This window comes from Ranitomeya imitator, chromosome 4 (genome assembly GCF_032444005.1).
Source record: "Ranitomeya imitator isolate aRanImi1 chromosome 4, aRanImi1.pri, whole genome shotgun sequence".
In the NCBI taxonomy this organism is placed as follows: domain Eukaryota; kingdom Metazoa; phylum Chordata; class Amphibia; order Anura; family Dendrobatidae; genus Ranitomeya; species Ranitomeya imitator.
This window is the reverse complement of record NC_091285.1, coordinates 379480401-379498009: the sequence shown is the minus strand read 5'-3', so window position 1 is coordinate 379498009 and position 17609 is coordinate 379480401.

Below are 17609 nucleotides of genomic sequence, written 5' to 3'. Positions count from 1 at the left end.
GAGTGCGCCGATTCCCCACATGTGGGTGTAAAACTACTGTTTGGGTGCACGGCAGAGCTCAGAAGGGAAGGAGCACTGTTTTGCTTTTTCAACCCAGAATTGACTGGAATTGAGATCGAACGCCATGTCGCCTTTGGAGAGCCCCTGATGTGCCTAAACAGTGGAAACCCCCCCAATTCTAACTCCAACCCTAACCCGAACACACCCCTAACCCTAGTCCCAACCATAACCCTAACCATACCCCTAATCCCAACCCTAACCACACCCCTAACCGTAATCCCAACCATAACCCTAACCACACTCCTAACCCTATCCCAACCATAAATGTTATCCAAGCCCTAACCCCATCTCTAGCCCCAACTCTAACTTAAGCCCCACCCTAACCCTAATGGGAAAATAGAAATAAATACAGCACAGAGCAAAAGTTTGGACACACCTCATTTAAGGATTTTTCTGTATTTTCCTGACTATGAAAATTGTAAATTCACACTGAAGGCATCAAAACTATGAATTAACACATGTGAAATTATATACTTAACAAAAAAGTGTGAAACGACTGAAAATATGTCTTATATTCTAGGTTCTTCAAAGTAGCCACCTTTTGCTTTGATGACTGCTTTGCACACTCTTGGCATTCTCTTGATGAGCTTCAAGTGGTAGTCACGGGAAATGGTTTTCACTTCACAGGTGTGCCCTGTCAAGTTTAATAAGTGGGATTTCTTGCCTTATAAATGGGGTTGGGACCATCAGTTGTGTTGAGCAGAAGGCTGGTGGATACACAGCTGATAGTTCTACTGAACAGACTGTTAGAACTTGTATTATGGCAAGAAAAAAGCAGCCAAGTAAAGAAAAACGAGTGGCCATCATTACTTTAAAAAATGAAGGTCAGTCAGTCTGAAAAATTGGGAAAACTTTGAAAGTGTCCCCAAGTGCAGTAGCAAAAACCATCAAGCGCTACAAAGAAACTGGCTCACAGGACCGCCCTAGGAAAGGAAGACCAAGAGTCACCTCTGCTTCTGAGGATAAGTTTATCCAAGTCACCAGCCTCAGAAATCGCAGGTTAACAGCAGCTCAGATTAGAGACCAGGTCAATGCCACACAGAGTTCTAGCAGCAGACACATCTCTACAACAACTGTTAAGAGGAGACTTTGTGTAGCAGGCCTTCATGGTAAAATAGCTGCTAGGAAACCACTGCTAAGGGCAGGCAACAAGCAGAAGAGACTTGTTTGGGTTAAAGAACACAAAGAATGGACATTAGACCAGTGGAAATCTGTGCTTTGGTCTGATGAGTCCAAATTTGAGATCTTTGGTTCCAACCACTGTGTCTTTGTGTGATGCAGATAAGGTGAACGGATGGACTCTACATGCCTGGTTCCCACCGTGAAGCATGGAGGAGGAGGTGTGATGTGTGTGGGTGCTTTGCTGGTGACACTGTTGGGGATTTATTCAAAATTGAAGGCATACTGAACCAGCATGGCTACCACAGCATCTTGCAGTGGCATGCTATTCCATCCGGTTTGCGTTTAGCTGGACCATCATTTATTTTTCAACAGGACAATGACCCCAAACACACCTCCAGGCTGTGTCAGGGCTATTTGACCAAGAAGGAGAGTGATGGGGTGCTACGCCAGATGACCTGGCCTCCACAATCACCAGACCTGAACCCAATCGAGATGGTTTGGGGTGAGCTGGACCGCAGAGTGAAGGCAAAACGGCCAACAAGTGCTAAGCATCTCTGGGAACTCCTTCAAGATTGTTGGAAGACCATTTCTGGTGACTACCTCTTGAAGCTTATCAAGAGAATGCCAAAAGTGAGTGTGCAAAGCAGTCATCAAAGCAAAAGGTGGCTACTTTGAAGAACCTAGAAGATAAGACATATTTTCAGTTGTTTTACACTTTTTTGTTAAGTATATGATTCCACATGTGTTAATTCATAGTTTTGATGCCTTCAGTGTGAATGTACAATTTTAATAGTCATGAAACTACTGAAAGATTTTTAAACGAGGTGTGTCCAAACTTTTGGTCTGTACTGATATATATATCAAGATTCAAGATTCAAGATTCAAAGAAGCTTTATTGGCAGGACCAAATACACATCAGTTTTGCCAAAGCAAGTGTATAGAGGCAATAGGGATAGGGACTGAGGGGATGTTGGGTAGGAGCTGTGGGGGGAGGTGGATGGGGCAGATCCAGGGTGGGGGCTATAGTCCATGGCATAGGGGAGATGGATGGGGCAGATCCAGGGTGGGGGCTATAGTCCATGGCATAGGGGAGGTGGATGGGGCAGGTCCAGGTTGGGGGCTATAGTCCATGGCATCATAGTTCTCTTTCTCGTAGTCTATGACATTCGCTCACATACCGCGCTGCTATCTCCACCGCTCTCTCTTCTTCTCCCAGCAAGATATAGGTTTTCTCTTCCTCCTTCATGGTGATGAAGTCTGGGAAGAGATGTGAGAGTCTCCTGAAGTGAGTGTCCCTCACTGCTGAGTATTTGGAGCAGTGTAGCAGGAAGTGGGTTTCGTCCTCTATGGCCTCCTGATCACAGTGTTGGCACAGTCTTTCCTCCCTGGGCTTGTAGCTCTGCCTGTGTCGGCCACATTCGATGGCCAGACTGTGGGCACTGAGTCTATATCGGCTCAGGATCTGGCGGTCTCTGGGGTCCGGGAGTTTCTCCAGATATGGGGCCAGTCTGTAGTCTCTCTGTAGGCTCCGGTACATGGTCAGTTTCTGTGAGCTGATGATATCATTCTTCCAGTCACTGACATACCTCTCCTGGCCTTCATCTGCCATCTTCCTAATTCCGGCTTTTGTCAGGTTGTTGTGATTGGTGTTCTGCTCCGGTTGGGTTTGGCTGGGCTGTTCGGGGGTTCTGGTTTTTCTGTTTCACCTTCATGTATCAGGGCTTTATGGTGGTGGGAGCTTGGATTGCTCCTATGCAGGTGAGCCCGGAATGACAGCGCCCTCTTTAGAACTGTTAGGTGTAGAGGGAATCTGCCCAGCTCGGCCCGACAAGCACTGTTGGAGGTGCTCCGATGGACCTGGAGAAGGTGCTTGCAGAATTCCAGGTGGAATATTTCTGTTGGACTGGAGTCCCACTTTGACCAGTCTGGGTAGGTGTGAGGACCCCAGACTTCGCTGCCATACAGGAGGATTGGGGCGATGATGGAGTCGAAGATTTTTAGCCAGACCCTCACTGGTGGCTTCAGATAGTAGAGTGTCCTTCGGATGGCATAGAAGGTTTTGCAGGCCTTGTCTTTCAGGGTCTCTATGGCTTGTTTGAAGTTCCCTGACCGGTGAATCTCTAGGCCCAGGTAGGTATATTTGTCCGTTCCTGTGAGGTCGCAGTTGTTGAGGATAAATGATGGGTGTTGGTCTGATCTTCTCTTTCTCCTCTGGAACACCATGGTGTTGGTTTTCTTTAGGTTGACCGGTAGGGCCCAGGTGGAGCTGAATTTCTCTAGGATTTTCAGGTTGTCCTGGAGGCCTTTCTCGGTTGGTGACAGCAGCAGCAGGTCATCTGCATACAGCAGGAATTTCACCTGGGCGTCGTGGAGGGTGAGACCTGGTGCTGAGGAGGATTCCAGGGCGGTAGCCAGCTCGTTGATGTAGATGTTGAAGAGCGTTGGGCTTAGGCTGCAGCCTTGTCTTACTCCGCGGCTCTGCTGGAAAAAAGCCGTTCTTTTGCCGCTCACACTCACGCTGCAGATATCTATATATATAAGAGGCATCATGATTACTCGCTAATCCCGCCCCCTGCACAGTAGCTCCGCCTCCCACCACATCACCACACACAATCCCGCCCCCCAACACATCACCACACACAATCTCGCCTCCCAACCCATCACCACACACAATCCCGCCCCCCACCCCATCACCACCCGCAATCCCGCCCCCCACCCATAATCCCGCCCCCCACCCCATCACCACCCATAATCCCGCCCCATCACCACACAATCCCACCCCCCACCCCATCACCACACATAATCCTGCCCCCCCACCCCATCACCACACATAATCCCGCCCACCCACCACACATAATCTCGCCCGTTCACCACATCAGCACCCATAATCCCGCCCCCCACCACACATAATCCCGCCCCCACCACATTACCACACGTAATCCCACCCTTCACATAATCCCGCCACCCACATTACCACACGAGGCTGCGTCCCCACACATTACCACACGAGGCTCTGTCCCCACACAGTACAACACGAGGCTGCGTCCCCACACATTACCACATGAGGCTCCACCCCCCACATTACCACAAGCAGCACTTCCTTTCTATGTAATTCAACCACTTCTGCCAAGGTAAACGTACATTTAATTGCATCTGCATTCTCCCAAACAAAATGAGCCAAGAAAAGTCACCAGGTCCATCTCACAGGCCGCAGGAAAATCCGGACAACGATGCAGTAGCTGATCGACAAAAACAATATCGACAAAATCGTAGGACTGGTTATCAACAACGAACACATGGGCAGATTGATAAAGGACAGAGAGAGATATCACAAGGTTTATTGTTGTGAATTCTGTTGTCAAGCTCCCTCCTGTGGTCATGAATGGTACTTCGACTGGTTCTGTCCATGGGCTTCCTCTGGTGGTTGTGAGTGGAGCTTCGGCTTCTGAGTTTCCTCCTACAGGTGACGAGGTTAATTCGTTAGCTGGCTGCTCTATTTAACTCCACTTAGATCATTGCTCCATGCCACCTGTCAATGTTCCAGTATTGGTCTAGTTCTCTCCTGGATCGTTCTTGTGACCTGTCTTCCCAGCTGAAGCTAAGTTCCTGCTTGTTTTTCTCTGGTTTGCTATTTTTCTGTCCAGCTTGCTATTTTGATTTTTGTCTTGCTTGCTGGAAGCTATGGGACGCAGAGGGAGCGCCTCCGCACCGTGAGTTGGTGCGGAGGGTCTTTTTGCGCCCTCTGCGTGGTCTTTTTGTAGGTTTTTGTGCTGACCGCAAAGTTACCTTTCCTATCCTCTGTCTGTTCAGTAAGTCAGGCCTCACTGTGCTAAATCTATTTCATCTCTGTGTTTGTAATTTTCATCTTTACTCAGTCATTATATGTGGGGGGCTGCTTTTCCTTTGGGGAATTTCTCTGAGGCAAGGTAGGCTTTATTTTTCTATCTCTAGGGCTAGCTAGTTTCTTAGGCTGTGTCGAGTTGCATAGGGAGCGCTAGGAGCAATCCACGGCTATTTCTAGTGTGTGTGATAGGATTAGGGATTGCGGTCAGCAGAGTTCCCACGTCTCAGAGCTCGTCCTATATTATTAGTAACTATCAGGTCATTCCGTGTACTCTTAACCACTAGGTCCATTATTGTCCTTACCACCAGGTCATAACAGTTTATATTAGATAGCAATGAGTATATATATATATATATATATATATATATATATATATATATATACATACATACATACATACATACATACATACATACATACATACATACATACATACATACATACACACATACACACACGTGCTTGTCACAAAATTAGAATATCATCAAAAAGTTAATTTCAGTTCTTCAATACAAAAAGTGAATCTCATGTTATATAGAGTCACTACAAACAGTGATCTATTTCAAGTGTTTTCTGTTAGTGATGATTACGGCTTACAGCCAATGAAAACCTAAAACTCTTTATCTCCGTAAATTAGAATACTTTATAACACCAGCTTCAAAAAATTATTTTAAAATCCGAAATGTTGGCCTGCTGAATTGTATGTTCAGTAAATGCACTCAATACATGATCCGGGCTCCTTTGGCATCAATTACTGTATCAATGCGGCATGACATGGAGGCGATCAGCCTGTGGCACTGCTGAGGTGTTATGGAAGCCCAGGTTGCTCCTCTTCCTCTTGACAATACTCCATAGATTCTCTATGGGGTTAAGGTCAGGTGGGTTTGCTGGCCAATCAAGCACAGTGATACTGTTGTTTTTAAACCAGGTGTTTTTAAACCAGGTATTTGGTACTTTTGGATGTGTGGACAGGTGCCAAGTCCTGCTTCCAGAAGAAGATAGAAATTTCTATCTCCAAAGCTTGTTGGCAGAGGGAAGCATGAGATACTCTAAATTTTCCTGGTAGACGGCTGCACTGACTTTGGTCTTGATAAAACACAGTGGACCTACACCAGCAGATGACACGGCTCCCCAAACCATCACTGATTGTGGAAACTTCACACTAGATCTGAAGCAACTTGGATTGTGTGCCTCTCCACTCTTCCTCCAGACTCTGGGACCTTGATTTCAAAATGAAATGCAACATTTACTTTCATCTGAAAGCAACACATTTGACCACTGAGCAGAAGTTCAGTTCTTTTTCTCCTCGGTGCAGGTGTTTCTGGCGTTGTCTATTGGTCATGAGTGGCTTAACACAAGGTATGTGACATTTGTAGCCCATGTCCTGGATACATCTGTGTGTGGTGGTTCTTGAAGCAATGACTCGAGTAGCAGTCCACTCCTTGTGGATCTCCCCCAAATTTTTGAATGGTGTTTTCTTAACAATCCATTCAAGGCTCTGGTTTTCCCCGTTGCTTGTGCACCTTTTTCTACCACACTTTTTCCTTCTACTCAACTTTCCATTAATATGCGTGGAAACAGCACTCTGAACAGCCAGCTTCTTTAGCAATGACCTTTTATGGCTTACCCTCCTTGTGGAGTGTGTCAATGACTGCCTTCTGGACATCTGTCAAGCACAGCCTTCCCCATGATTGTGGAGCCTACCGAAACCGACTAAGGGACCTTTTTAAACACTTAGGAAGCCTTTGCAGGTGTTTTTGTTAATTATTCTAATTTGCTGAGAATTAATTTCACGTTCACCAATCCTGACAGCACCATGGAGGACGTCCTTCGTATCCTCATTAAGACAGGAAACGAGAGGTTAAAATGACCCTCCCATCTCCACCCTTCAGTGTTTTTACTGTCCCACTGAGGATAGGAACGATGAGAGGAAGCTCCTATTCCTGGCCATACAGGGCAGATCGGCATGGATAAGGGGGGCCCAGCCTTTCTCTTCCTGCTGCCAAGAGATCTGTGGCTGACATCTTCCAATGGGGGGTCCTTCAGCCTACCTCAGTGCTGTGCTGCTCCTGAGTTATGAGCTGCTTCCCCCTGCCTGGCGTGCTATAAGCCGTGCAGGCGCACTTCCGGCTGCTACATCTCTGCAGACCGGCCAGGGCACTTCTGGGTCACAGCCGTCGTGCGCTCCGGCATGCATTCCACGGCGGCATCATCGCTGCAGACCAGGCAGAGAACTTTCGGGTCACCGCCGCGGGATGCATTCCAGCGTTTTTTACGATGGAATACAGGAAGAGGATCTGGCAAGGACCTGCATCTTGCATGGGTATCGTATAAATAGGGTGCCTGTGTGTGGGTGCGCGCTTCCCTACTGTAAGCTGGGACTGCATACCAGTAATTCTAACATGGAGGATCCCACTAAGACAGACAGTGGCTTGGAGCAAAGCCAGGGGCATGTGAATTGTTCTTACAAAAAGCAAACAACCACCCTTAGCCCTTACCCTACACTTAGAAACACATGGCATATACTCTGTATTCTGGGGGGGGGGGGGGGACACACCTGTCTTTGCAACCACAAAGAAGAATAGCAAGAAGAAAGGGAAAAATCAAGAAATGTGCTATCTGTAGCACTAAACTACCAGAGTCCTGGCAAAAACACCTGTGTGAACCCTACACTTCAAAGATCACCGTGAGGAACAGACCTCTTTGATGTCTGACATGAGGTCCATAATTAGTGAGGAGGTCCAGTCATCCATCTACGGGATAATGTAACCTCACGCTGCACAATCTGAATCCCAAGGAGGGTCCTGCAAAAGACCAAGAGAAACGGAAGTGTACTCTGAAGATGAGATGTCAGATGAATCTGACCAAGAGGAAGGGGAACTCTTTACTGACCCTCCAGAAGGAGGAAAGAGGTACCTTTTTACCTCTGAGGACACGGACGAACTCAGGGCAGTACGTGATACCATGCAGGTGGAGGAAACCCCAAAACCCCTCACCGTACAGGATGAGATGTTTGGGGGGATTGCATTCCCAGAGAAGTACAGTGTTCCTGGTCAACGCCCACATTTGCTTTATGATCTGGGATGCGGAGAAAAGGCTAGTCATCCCAAGGGACTTTAAGCTTTGCCTGCCCTTCGAGCAAGAGGACGTCAAAGCCTGGGAAGACATCCCCAAGATAGACATCCCGGTAGCCAAAGTGGAGAAGAGAACTTCCATCCCATTTGAAGATTCCTCGAGCGTGAAGGAACCCATGGACCGGAAGTCAGATTGTCTCCTAAAGAGGACTTGAGAAACCTTGGCAACCATAATCCGAGCCAACATTGCGGCAACCTCGGTGGCACGGTCCATGTACTTATGAGTCGATGACTTAGAAGAACATTTAAGATCTAAGACTCCCAGGGACACCATCCTTAAATCCCTTCCACTCCTAAAACTAGCAACTGGCTTCATCTCTGACGCATCTGCAGAATCTGTGCGGTTAGCACCCAGGAATGGATCTTTGTCCAATGATGCCTGAAGGCCTATCTGGTTAAAGACTTGGTAGAGGGACACGCATTCCAAAAATAAACTTTGTTCTATTCCCTTTTTGGGTAATTAGGTGTTTGGGCTAGTTCTGGACGATATTCTAAAAAAGGCATCAGACAAAAAGAAGGTTCTCTGAGGAGAAACCAAAGAAATACCAACCCTTTCATAGGCCCCAACCTAGCCAGAAGTCAGGCTATAAAGGGAAAACAGGCAGCTGGAGTTACCCCAAGGGAGGGGGTAGAAACTCCATTTTTGGTTGAGGCTCAGGCAGGAAATGATGCCATGAGAGTAGGGGGATGGCTAGGTCAGTTCCTAGGGGGCTGGCAGGAGATCTCTCAAAATCTATGGATCCTGCAGATAGGCCCTCAGGGCTACAAGATAGAGTTCTCCCATCTACTCCCAAAAAGGTTTGAAATAAAGAACTCCCAATTCACTCAGCTGACTCCCCCATGTGGATAGACATCCAGGACTTACTAAAGATCGGGGCAATAGTTCCGGTCTCCGAGCAGGAATAATGCAGGGGCCATTATTCCAACCTCTACTCAGTAAAGAAACCCTCAGGAGAGATCAGGACGATAATAAACCTCAGTCCCTTAAACAAATGGATCAGATACAAGAAATTCAAGATGGAATCCAAGTCTACGGTTTCTCTTATAGACAGATATGGTGATGTGTACCCTAGATTTAAAGAACGCATACTATCATGTGCCGGTCTACGCGTCTTACCAGAGATTCCCAAGGTTTGCTTGGGAGGGTCCAGGGGAGGGTCCGTGACTACCAGTTCCGGTGTCTTCCCTTTGACCTAGCCTCAGCACCCAAGGTATTCACCAAGCTGGTGGCAGAAGTAGTTGCCTACCTAAGGAAATGCAACATTATCATAGTACCCCATCTAGATGACTTCCTGATAATGGACAGCTGCGAAGAACAGATCAGGCACCATTGCCAGTTCTCGATCTTCATACTTCAGAAGCTGGGATGGGTCATAAATTGGGAAAAATCCGACCTTGTCCCAGAGTCCAGGAAGAAATGTCTAGGGGTCCTACTAGACTCCCGGTTGAGAACATCTTTCTTGCCAGAAGAAAAACAACACGCCATGGTAGAAAGAATTCACCAGTTCTCAAGAAGCCGCTGCTCCATCAGGGAAGCAATGAGAGTTTTTGGGTCTAATGACATCTTGTATTCTCTGTGTAAGGTGGAGTCCGTTCCACTCCCGGGAACGTCAAGGTGCGGTTCTATCCGCCTGGGACAAAAGTCAACAGTTGCTGGACAAAGTGATGGCCCTATCTCTCCCGATAAGGAAATCCTATGTTGGTGGACCATTCCGGAACACCAACAGACAGGAGTTCCATGGATTCTTTCCCTGTGCGTTGTGGTCACAACCGATGCAAGTCAGCTAGGCTGGGGAGGCCATGTGGAAGAGAAATATAAGGCATTTGCACGACATTGGGGCTGCAAGCCCAATGTCCAGCTACATGTTCAATTGACCTCATGCCACTGCTCTCAAATGCAACCAACATGCATAGAATGGCAATGGCAGCTAGAATGGAGGTCTATCCTCTTCCGTGAAAAGTTCTATTTTTGCCTTACACACTCCAGATATTGGTCTGAAAACCAGTGGCAAAGCATTCCTCCAACAACCATTAACCCCTTAATCCCATATGACGTACTATCCCGTCGAGGTGGGGTGGGCCTTAATTCCCACCGACGGGATAGTACGTCATAGTGATCGGCCGCGCTCACGGGGGGAGCGCAGCCGATCGCGGCCGGGTGTCAGCTGACTATCGCAGCTGACATCCGGCACTATGTGCCAGGAGCAGTCACGGACCGCTCCCGGCACATTAACCCCCGGCACACCGCGATCAAACATGGTACAGGGAAGCATCGCGCAGGGAAGGGGCTCCCTGTGTGCTTCCCTGAGACGATCGGTACAAGGTGATGTGCTCACCTTGTACCGAGCGTCTTCTCCCTGCAGGCCCCGGATCCAAAATGGCCACGGGGCTGCATCCGGGTCCTGCAGGGAGTACTTCTGGGTCAGGAGCAGGCTGCAGCTCTGTAAGCCTGCAGCGATGTGAGTGAGATTGCCGATCTTACAGAGTGCTGTGCAAACTGTAAGATCGGCGGTCTGCGATGTCCCCCTCTGGGACAAAGTAAAAAAAAAAATTTCCACATGTGTAAAAAAAAATAAAAAAAAAAAAAAAAATTACTAAATAAATAAAAAATTATTATTCCCATAAATACATTTCTTTATCTAAAAAACAAACAAAAAAACAATAAAAGTACACATATTTAGCACCGCCGCGTCCGTAACGACCCGACCTATAAAACTGTCCCACTAGTTAACCCCTTCAGTGAACACCGTAAGAAAAAAAAAAAAAAAAACGAGCCAAAAAACAACGCTTTATTATCATACCGCCGAACAAAAAGTGGAATAACACGCGATCAAAAAGACGGATGTAAATAACCATGGTACCGCTGAAAACGTCATCTTGTCCCGCAAACAACGAGCTGCCACAAAGCATAATAAGCAAAAAAATAAAAAAGTTACAGTCCTGAGAATAAAGCGATGCCAAAATAATTATTTTTTCTATAAAATAGCTTTTATCGTATAAAAGCGCCAAAACATAAAAAAAATGATATAAATGAGATATCGCTGTAATCGTACTGACCCGACGAATAAAACTGCTTTATCAATTTTACCAAACGCGGAACGGTATAAACGCCTCCCCCAAAAGAAATTCATGAATAGCTGGTTTTTGGTCATTCTGCCTCACAAAAATCGGAATAAAAAGTGATCAAAAACTGTCACGTGTCCAAAAATGTTACCAATAAAAACGTAAATTTGTCCCGCAAAAAACAAGACCTCAGATGACTCTGTGGACCAAAATATGGAAAAATTATAGGTCTCAAAATGTGGAGACGCAAAAACTTTTTGCTATAAAAAAAAGCGTCTTTTAGTGTGTGACAGCTGCCAATCAAAAAAATCCGATATAAAAAATGCTATAAAAGTAAATCAAACCCCCCCTTCATCACCCCCTTAGTTAGGGAAAAATAATAAAATTAAAAAAAATGTATTTATTTCCATTTTCCCATCAGGGCTAGGGTTAGGGCTAGGGTTGGGGCTAGGGTTAGGGTTGGGGTTAGGGTTGGAGCTAAAGTTAGGGTTGGGGTTGGGGCTAAAGTTAGGGTTAGGGTTGGGGCTAAAGTTAGGGTTAGGGTTTGGATTATATTTACGGTTGGGATTAGAATTAGGGGTGTGTCAGGGTTAGGGGTGTGGTTAGGGTTACCGTTGGGATTAGGGTTAGGGGTGTTGTTGGATTAGGGTTTCAGGTAGAATTGGGGAGTTTCCACTGTTCAGGCACATCAGGGGCTCTCCAAACGCGACATGGAGTCCAATCTCAATTCCAGTCAATTCTGCGTTGAAAAAGTAAAACAGTGCTCCTTCCCTTCCGAGCTCTACGGTGCGCCCAAACAGGGGTTTACCCCAACATATGGGGTATCAGCATACTCAGGACAAATTGGACAACAACTTTTGGGGTCCAAGTTCTCTTGTTATACCTGGGAAAATAAAAACGTGGGGGGCTAAAAATCATTTTTGTGGGAAAAATAAGATTTTTTTTATTTTCGCGGCTCTGCGTTGTAAACTGCAGTGAAACACTTGGGGGTTCAAAGTTCTCACAACACATCTAGATAAGTTCCTTGGGAGGTCTAGTTTCCAATATGGGGTCACTTGTGGGGGGTTTGTACTGTTTGGGTACATCAGGGGCTCTGCAAATGCAACGTGACGCCTGCAGACCAATCCATCTAAGTCTGTATTCCAAATGGCGCTCCTTCCCTTCCGAGCTCTGCCATGCGCCCAAACAGTGGTTTCCCCCCACATATGGGGTAGCAGCGTACTCAGGACAAATTGGACAACAACTTTTGGGGTCCAATTTATCCTGTTACCCTTGTGAAAATACAAAACTGGGGGCTAAAATATCATTTTTGTGAAAAAAAAAAGAATTTTTATTTTCACGGCTCTGCGTTATAAACTGTAGTGAAACACTTGGGGGCTCAAAGCTCTCAAAACACATCTAGATAAGTTCCTTAGGGGGTCTACTTTCCAAAATGGTGTCACTTGTGGGTGGTTTCAATGTTTAGGCACATCAGGGGCTCTCCAAACGCAACATGGCGTCCCATCTCAATTCCAGTCAATTTTGCATTGAAAAGTCAAATGGTGCTCCTTCCCTTCCGAGCTCTGCCATGCGCCCAAACAGTGGTTTGCACCCACATATGGGGTATCAGCGTACTCAGGACAAATTGCACAACAACTTTTGTGGTCTAATTTCTTCTCTTACCATTGGGAAAATAAAAAATTGGGGGCAAAAAGATCATTTTTGTGAAAAAATATGATTTTTTATTTTTACGGCTCTGCATTATAAACTTCTATGAAGCACTTGGTGGGTCAAAGTGCTCACCACACATCTAGATAAGTTCCTTAAGGGGTCTACTTTCCAAAATGGTGTCACTTGTGGGGGGTTTCAATGTTTAGGCACATCAGGGGCTCTCCAAACGCAACATGGCGTCCCATCTCAATTCCAGTCAATTTTGCATTGAAAAGTTAAATGGCGCTCCTTTCCTTCCGAGCTCTGCCATGCGCCCAAACAGTGGTTTATCCCCACATATGGGGTATTAACGTACTCAGGACAAATTGTACAACAACATTTGGGGTCCATTTTCTCCTTTTACCCTTGGTAAAATAAAACAAATTGGAGCTGAATTAAATTGTGTGTGATAAAAAGTTAAATGTTCATTTTTATTTAAACATTCCAAAAATTCCTGTAAAACACCTGAAGGGTTAATAAACTTCTTGAATGTGGTTTTGAGCACCTTGAGGGGTGCAGTTTTTAGAATGATGTCACACTTGGGTATTTTCTATCATATAGACCCCTCAAAATGACTTCAAAGGAGATGTGGTCCGTAAAAAAAAAAATGGTGTAAAAATGAGAAATTGCTGGTCAACTTTTAACCCTTATAACTCCCTAACAAAAAAAAAAATTTGGTTCCAAAATTGTGCTTATGTAAAGTAGACATGTGGGAAATGTTACTTATTAAGTATTTTGCATGACATATCTCTGTGGTTTAAGGGTATAAAAATTCAAATTTGCAAAATTTTCAAAATTTTCGCAAAATTTCCGTTTTTTTTCTCAAATAAACGCAAGTTATATCGAATAAATTTTACCACTAACATGAAGTACAATACGTCACAAGAAAACAATGTCAGAATCGCCAAGATCCGTTGAAGAGTTCCAGAGTTATAACCTCATAAAGGGACAGTGGTCAGAATTGTAAAAATTGGCCCGGTCATTAACGTGCAAACCACCCTCGGGGCTTAAGGGGTTAATAACTGCATTGCTAGAAGGCCAAGCCATGTAAGTGCATGTATTTCTGCATGTGGTGCTCATATTTAACTGAATAATTCAAGTTGTTTTGAAAATATTCTTTTCATTTTATTTCATCATCAACTTGTACCAGAATGATGTTGGGGGGGGGGGGGGGGGGGGGAGGGCGGGGTTTGGTGTATGGATATAGCTTGGAAAGGCGCACAGTCCAAAGCATACCACATCCTCTGTAATAAATTGACTTTATAAGGCAAAGAAGTGGAATATTCTGTAATGGCAGATTCAGTCCCCATATCTCAACCCCATCAAGGATGCATTTCACAAGACAAAACTTAGACGGGTATTTTTTCACTAGCGAAGTTACTATTAATAGATCTTTAATAACTTCCACAATTGGATGTGTTTTTCAATCTCAGCACATGAACATTTTATTTAATCTTATAAATGTGTCCCTGCTGTGTACTGTGTAATGACTGCGTCTGACCGTACAGGAACATGGTCTGATCATACCACAGCTCCTGGGCAAGAAAATACAGTAGAGGAACACGGCTGATTCTTTCAAGGTAAAACATTGTTCAGGCAGTGAAATGTTTTGCCTCACAAAGAATCAGCTGCAATCCCATGCGATATTTTATACAACACGCCAGTTTTCCGTATGGCCATGACAAGGACTCGATTTGAAGCAATCCATTTGCATTATAATGGGAAATGATCCCAATTTTAATTGTCTATACAAAATTCGGCCAGTAATTGACTACTTTAGCAGAACATTTACTGAGGTAGAAACCCCCAAATTTACATATGTATAGATAAATGTCTAATTTCAAAAGGGAGGATAATATTCCGACAATACTTGCTTAGTAAGAGGGCCAGGTATGGAATTAAACTATACAAGTAGCTAAGGGTACACCAACAGACTTAGGGTTTATGAATGGAGGAACACGTGGTTTGATGCCCCCGTGTCCTTGGAAAGAATGGGAAAATTGTGTGAGAGTTGGCCTACATCAGCATCCCACTCTTCAAGACCCTCTCTGCCAGTGGTATAGTTGTATGCATCACCATGCAAAAAAAAAAAAAAATCAGAAAGGCCACCTCTGAAGGATGACACTGGAGAGATCACACAGAATGCCACCACATGTGAGGAACCCGCACCCCGCCTGACATCACTTTTCCGTCAGAAGGATCATGAGGTATGGTCTCCTCACTTTCACGAACATGATGTTCCACATCCCTGGGGACACGTAAGGTCAGAATGGCAGTTTTACCCAGACACCCCCTGTTCACACGAGGAGTGAGGGAGGGTGGTCCAATCAGTCGCTGACTGTTAGGCAATCCATGCACGTGTTGCGGCTGTTGAACAGCCAAGAGACATGCAGATGCTGGAACTCTAACATATTTAAGCATGCCGAAGACACCCAGATAGTAGACAAGCATGCTCAAATAACACCTTATCCAATCATGTTCGCTCATCACTATTTGACAGTTAGGAAGTTGAAGGTCCAAGTACTTCTCAAACTGAAGGCACCCATATTGTACCAGGGTATCTTTCCTGGTGAGGTTCCCCAAACTACAAGGAAGGGAAAAAACACAGAAAAGGTTAAGAGTATGCTCCAAAAGGACACAATTTATCATCGTGAAACCTGGGCTGTTCATTGAGGATTGCTTCAAATTGTGTACCACATTTTGAGAAATTGTTAAAATTTGTTTTTGATAAAAAGAGCATCCTCAGACACTTTCTTACTGCGGTTAGGAACTTGATTCCACGCTTTTGGAAACAAGAAAAATTTCCCTCACGTGCGGAGTTTGTAGTGGAACTCAATGACATCTATAGGATGGAGCAGTTAATAAATCAATCTCTAGGCAATGTAGATAAAACCTATATCACATGGGCCCCCTGGATAGCTTTCAGGGAAACCCCTGACCTGGATCTCTGGATTTCTGAAACCTGATGTAGTGCATGACTCGCTCTCGTTTACCACTAGATCATCCATTAGTCCGCGTCCTGACCGATAGGATGGGATGATAGCCACACCTTTCCCCAACCTACCCCATTACCCTACCCAATCCTCTCCTCTTCTTTCTACCCCCCATTCTCTTCCTTATCCTAATCTCTTTGTTTGTCTTCCACCCCTCCTTTAGCTTGAATATGTATTATGATTATTGAATAATCACAATGAGAATTAATATAGGTTATCAATCACTTCAATTGTTCTTTATTGTCAACATATTATAATACCAATCAGTAGTATTATTTTTCAGAATGTTAAGTGCAAGATACATGATGTTGTTGTAATGCATTTCTTGACTAACATGTAATTTTACCTGGTATCCTGCTGATATACTAGATTGTATCGTTTACTTTTATTCTTCTTGCTCCACTCAATAAACATGATTTAAACAAAATTTGTTTTTGTTTTTTGTTTTTAAACAGCACCCTTTTATAGCTTGACATACTTGGTACAACTTGCAGATACCATCACATTATAAATTCATACACCAGTAAAACCACAAGCATTATAATAATTATGCCCCAAGATAAATTGATTGAGGGGTGTAGTTTTCAAAATTGGGGTAGGGTAGTTACCTCTATTTAGGTACATCAGGGGCTCTGCACACATAACATCTACCTATTCCAGCCAATTTTGAGCTGCAGAAGTCAAATGGCGCTTTTTTTCCAAGCCCTGTCATGCACCCAAACAGCAGTTTTTCTCCACACGAGGTATCTGTGTACTCTGGAGAAATTGCACATCAAATTTTGGGGGTCCATTTATTCCTGTTGCTCTTGTGGAAATGAAAATTTGGGGTCTAAAGCAATATATTTGTGGGGGAAAAAATAAAAATGTTTTCCTTCCACATTGCTTTAATGATGCACCTAAAGGGTTAATAAACTTATTGAATGTTTTTTTCAGCACTTTCAGGGGTGCAGTTTTTAAAATAGTGTATGTTTCAGTATTTTCTATCACATAGGCCCCCTCAAAGTCACTTCAAATGTGAGGTAATCCCTAAAAGAAATGGTTTAAAAAAAAAAAAAAAAAGTGAAATTTATACACTTTAAAACCCAACGGAAAAAAATGTATGTTTCAAAAACTATGGTGATGTAAAATAGACATATGGGAAGTTCCATTTATGATCTATTTTGGGTGCTATAACTATCTGGTTTAACCCCTTCATCCCCAGGCTGTTTTCACCTTCCTGACTAGGCCAATTTTTTAATTCTAACCAGTGTCACTTTATGAGGTATGCAAATTGTCTCCTTAGAGTGGAAGATGAGTTGGAACTCTAGTGACACCTATTGGAAGTAGCAATCCCACAAGTCAATCTTGACACTTTAACAAGTCTTAGTCTTGTGACTTAGCCAAATCAGATCTATGTACTTTGCACTGATGAGGAGCAATAGCCCGAAACACCATGTCTGCAAATTCTGATAGGATAAAAGCTATGTCATATTGCAAGACGTTAAAGGGTTGATATTGACTTATAGGATTGCTACTTCCTATGAGTGGCACTAGAGTTCAAGTCCTCTTCTTCTCTAAAGAGACGGTTTTCATATTTATTTTCCCAGAAGAGCATGCAAGGCATTTAAGTCTCCTCATACTGGCGTGCTAAATCTGGCATGTCACTCTCCACAAGGAGAAACCTTAACCCTTTATGAGGTAGTAACTCAAACATCAACATATGCT